This window comes from Notechis scutatus, chromosome 1 (assembly GCF_049901735.1).
Source record: "Notechis scutatus isolate UNSWTSFEM ecotype Mainland chromosome 1, rNotScu1.2, whole genome shotgun sequence".
NCBI classification, from domain to species: Eukaryota; Metazoa; Chordata; class Lepidosauria; order Squamata; family Elapidae; genus Notechis; species Notechis scutatus.
Window position 1 is genome coordinate 152,950,407 of NC_142009.1, and position 5,297 is coordinate 152,955,703.

At 39.8% G+C, this 5,297-nt stretch overlaps 1 long non-coding RNA gene across 1 annotated transcript; it reads left to right on the plus strand.

Moving 5' to 3' along the window:
• Window positions 1-452: 452 nt before the first annotated feature.
• Window positions 453-2,473, plus strand: LOC148133048 (uncharacterized). The gene is made up of 4 exons (XR_015747053.1): window positions 453-577; window positions 680-820; window positions 1,188-1,287; window positions 1,606-2,473. It is a non-coding gene; the product is annotated as an uncharacterized LOC148133048 (long non-coding RNA).
• Window positions 2,474-5,297: the final 2,824 nt, after the last annotated feature.

The window sequence follows — 5,297 nt, forward strand, 5'->3', positions numbered from 1 at the left end:
AGTCAGCTGCTTGAATGCAAAGATTGCCTTTGTTTCAATAAAGGAGAATATATGTAGCTCAGGGTTGAAATGAAGAGTCCTTTATTGCTTTCTGCTAACACTGGTGATGTTACCTAGTTTGGCCAATAAAACAACTGCAAAGAAACAACCAAGCTCAGAGAGCACCAAGGTCCTCTCATTACCTTTGTTCCTTGGAAAATGTATACAAAACAATTTTTTAAAAAGCATATAATTGTAAAATGAAGATAGGTTGCCTTGTTTACTTCTATAAGGTAGAACAATCTGAAAAGTTTCCATTAGATGGGACCTAGTTTCATACGTTTTCTTTCACAGAGACTTGAGAATCTTCCTTTTATAGCTGAGATGATTAAAATTAAGAGTTTTTCAAACTTGGTGACTTTAGGATGTGTGGACTTCAACTCCTAGAATTCTTCACCCAGCTGGAGAAATTATCTTGGACTGCCTATAAAAATTATAATTCTTGTAGTGTCACTGGAAGTAGTTCTGCTGGAAGCTTTTTGCAGGAGCAAAAGACAATATGAAAGAAAATACTTCTGAGTTGAAAATCTTTTATTTGGTAAGTAGAAAAGGCATAGTAGAGTATCTAAAGGAACTTTTTTTTTCATATATATAGCAACCATGCAGACCACATAGATCTTAACCAGATGTCTTACTTCAGTGTTTGCAGATATCTTACTTCAGTGGTGCAGTGGTTAGAGTGCAGTACTGCAAGCTACTTCTGCTGACAGCCTGCTGCCTGCAATTTGGCAGTTCGAATCCCACCAGGCTGAACATTGACTCAGCCTTCCATCCTTCCGAGGTGGGTAAAATGAGGACCCAGATTGTTGGGGGCAATAGGCTGACTCTCTAAACCCCTTAGAGGCGTCTGTAAAGCACTATAAAGCAGTATGTAAGTCTAAGGGCTATTGCTATTGCTACCTCATGAACCAAGGCAAGTGAATGCAAGAGAAAATATATTTTCAATAGCTGTAACCCATTATAGCACATCCCCAGGGAAGATTGCTTGGCACTTCTCCTATGGTCCTTTTCATGACCAGCAAAGAGAGCTTTTTTTTCATCTGCATTTTTAGAGTTTGCTGCATTTAACACATTGTTAATCTGTTGGGTTTTTTTTTGTTATTACAGTTTGTGTAATACTGATAGTTCACTGTTTATTTTTATTCCAGTATATCAACTAATCAAGGACAGAAGGAACCTGGAATTAAGGAGAAACTTCTTGTCAGTGAGGAGAATTAACCAATGGAACAGAAGTTGCCTTCAGAAGTTGTGGGTGTGCTTCAACACTGGAGTTTTTTTTTTTTTAAAGAGACTGGACAGCCAATGTATAGGGTCTCCTGCTTAAGCAGGGGGTTGGATTAGAAGACCCCCCCCAAGATCCCTTCCAGCTCTATTCTGATTGATTGATTGTATATGGCACATACAGGTAGGATTCCTTTAGTGAGGTTCCATCAGCAGTTGCTAGGTGAATCACATTACAGAAAAATGCTGTAAGTTTGCTGCTAGCTGCTTTACCATTCAGGTTAAAATCTCTCCAACAGTTTTCTGTTGCTAACCCCCTTCTCCCTGGTTTTTGTCCCCTTGCAGGTCACAGAGACGACTTAAACAAGCTGTCTCTTCCGGAACTGGTTTTCTCTGTAGCCTATCCCATCTCTAAAACGTGCTGACCACAAAATAATAGCTCAGCTCCATGACCTTAATTAGTTGTTGGGAACCCTCCAGCAGGCTCCCAGCTGCCTGAAACTGATCAGATCTTAATCAGTTTTATCCTGAAGGTTTTTGTTATTGTAAATGCGCCCTTTGGTCAAGTAATGATTTTTTTTTTTTAAAAAAAATACCGTTTATTACTGTCATATTTGCTTTAATCAGAGTCATTTGCTAAACAAGGACTATCTATATTGTGTTTTTACTATGCATGTATGAGAAAAGCAACTTGATTCCCTCTCCCCAAGATTTAACAGAATAACAGAGATGGAAGGGACCTTGGAGGTCTTCTAGTCCAACCCCTGCTCAGGAAGGAAACCCTATATCATTTCAGACAAATGGTTGTCCAATCTCTTGTTTAAAACGTCCAGTTTTGGAGTATTCAAGTCGTTCCACTGATTAATTGTTTTAACTGTCAGGAAATTTCTCCATAATTCTAGGTTGCTTCTCTCCTTGATTAGTTTCCACCCATTGCTTCTTGTCCTGCCTTCAGGTGCTTTGGAGAATAGCTTGACTCCCTCTTCTTTGTGGCAATCCCTTAGATCAGGGATGTCAAATTCATGTTGCCACAGTGGCATCATGTGACGTATCGGGACTTCCCCCCCTCACAAAACCGGGCATTGGTATAGCCAGCGCGTGATGCATCTGGCCCACGAGCCAGGAGCTTGACAGCCCTGCTTTAGATATTGGAACACTGCTATCATGTCTCCCCTAGTCCTTCTTTTCATTAAACTAGACATACCCAGTTCCTGCAACCGTTCTTCATATGTTTTAGCCTCTAGTCCCCTAATCATCTTTGTTGCTCTTCTCTGCACTCTTTCTAGCTCATTCCATGTGAACTTGAGAAAAAGATGTGACTGCTTTAAGAATCTCGTAATCATTAACTATAAAGGGAAATATCCATATTTAAAAAATTAAGTGCAGTTATGTTATCTTTTAAATTTAATTCTTGATAGGAATGATTTTGAAAAGAAGCTGATTTAATTATGCTTTACTTATTATTTGATGATGCAACCATTCAGTTTTGATTGAATCACATTGTTAATGAATGAGTGTTTGACCAGTTGACTCATAAGAAGGCTGCTATGAGAATTAGGAAAAATAAAGCAGAGTTTTGCAAAGAAAATTACTTGCAAGAATCTAGCTAAATCTGCAGTCAGCCTCATGCTGCTGTTTCTTTCTGCTGTGAGTGTGCTGCCATACTGAATTTGTGTTTCAGGAACGTTCGTATGTAGCTTTGAAATGCCACCCTCATTTTGCATTCAGGACTGGAATAAAAAGACCAGAGAACTTGGTTCCTAGTGTAAGTTGAATTGCACGGTATGGACCCATATCAATCAGAAAGTTTCACTGGCCATGCTGTAAAATGAGTCACAAAGAACATGCTGTAGCAGTTATTAAAAATTCTGAAAAGCCCACAAGATATAATGTTACAGATTCTTTAGAACATATGGAATCATATAGCAAATATGCAGATCATGGGGCTAATTGGTATTGCTAAGCCAAGTGAGATGACAATCTCACACCAGTAGATATTAGAGGCCTGGTGACTGTTCTCTTCTGGCATTCTTTACTTAGTTACATTAATTGTGATAGAAGATGATGTCTTATTACCAGTATTATTAAACTCAGCACATTGAGTAGCTTCAGTACATTGGATCTATTTTTTCACTTCAGGGTGTCAAATGACTTGGATTGAATCTGAGCAGTTGCGCCCTAAAAATGGCACCAGTAGCCTAGCTGTCCCTTCTTTAGCAATATCAAATAAAACTTAAAATAAATAAGAGGTAGCTGAGAGGGGAGAAAAACAAAACCAAATTTTGCTGTGTAACATCAAAATATGAAGCAAGTTTCACATGTAATGTACTGATTCTCATGCTGATTCCTAGGTTAGAATTCTTGGATCTCAGCTGCAGCGATGAAGCGTGACTTTTCTAGTCCTTGCTTATCAATGTGTTTGTGTTATCTTTCTAATGACAAAATGAATGATGGCAGTGGCAGTGCCCTCGGCCTCACACATGGAATGGACCCAGCTTAAGTAGGAGTCACAAATGGAAAGGCTCAGAGGAACTGAGATGTTCCCTTCACTGCAATTTACAATACAATTTCAATCTGGTGATTGGGGTTTAACTGACTTAAATGAACAAAACAAGAAAGAATGCACAGAGTGGATACAAGGAAAGGATATAAGGAGAAAGTCTGAAGGAAGAAAATCAAATGAAAATCCTGCCTCCCAAAACCTTGCAGAGTTTTAAAAAGGTTCTCAGGTCAACATGGTTCAGAAATTCATTTAAAGGCCATTCTGTGTCAATGAATGGTTTTTTTTAATGCTCTCTCACAAAAATAAAGTTGTTTAGCCTAGGAAAAAATATACTTTCTTTTGCTGGTGTAATTCAGGTATCTTTATAGTCCAAATGGACCTGATTAGGCTAACTGTTGCCTGAAAATTGGCTAGTATAATACAAGCAAAACAGTGATGGTATTCAATTTTTTTTATTACAGGTTCTGTGGGCGTGGCTTGGTAGGCGTGTTAGGGAAAGGATATTGTAAAATCTCCAGTCAGAGGTGGGATTTGCTGGTTCTCCGAACTACTCAAAATTCCCGCTACCGGTTCTCCAGAACTTGTCAGAACCTGCTGAATACCACCTCTGGAGCACAGACAGTGGCAGACCTACTCTCAGCAGGAAGCAGGCAGATCCTATTATAGACTAGTAACTTTGCTTTTAAAAGTACTGTAGGTATGATTTGGACAATGGAAGGGGAAATTGTTTAAAAGAGAGCAGTTTTAAGAAAGAAAAGCCTGTTTTTGTATTTGCTGCTATGTTAGTAAATGACCACAACATCCACATAAAGAGAATTCTTTTTTGATAATAAAACTTTCAGCTGTGGTACTGCCCTGAATAATGAACTACATTTTCCAGCAGGCTATTTCATATTTAGTGGACTCTGTAACATAAGGGCCCCCAACTTCTGGGCCATTGCTGTTTGCAACCAGGATGTGGATGGTGGGCGAGTGCACACACATCCCCACTTGCGAAAGCAATGGGCGAGCAAATGTGCGTTCCATTTGTGTGAGCAGCGAGTGCGCATGTATGCCACTCACACAGAACTATTCCTTCTCCCCCCACTCCTTGCTGGTCCGCAAAGCCGGAAATGTTGGGGAACTCTGTTGTAACTCAGCAGAATCTGAAAAGATGTTGTTTATCTGTTGTTTCTGTTAGATCTGGAGGAGTGGGCGCAATAACGGAGACGAGGCATCGATAGTGACTCAGTTCAACTCTTTAATAGTGACTTCAGAACAGAGCAACAATTAGGGCAGCAGCAGCTCTTTTATAGAGCTGGCCGCTGTCACAACAACCAATGAAATTGAACTAACCGCTCTAAAAGCATCCAATCAGAGACGGCCCGTTGTCAGCCAATCAGATCAGCCAGAATCGGCCAATCACGATTCGCTTATCCGCGGGCCAATCCGAAGTGCAGGATTACAAGCCTGCTGCTGAAGCAAGCTAGCATAGTTATTGTCAAATGAGTTTCCTTAGTTCGTAACAGTTTCCTTAACTGGTAAAGTTTTGTTT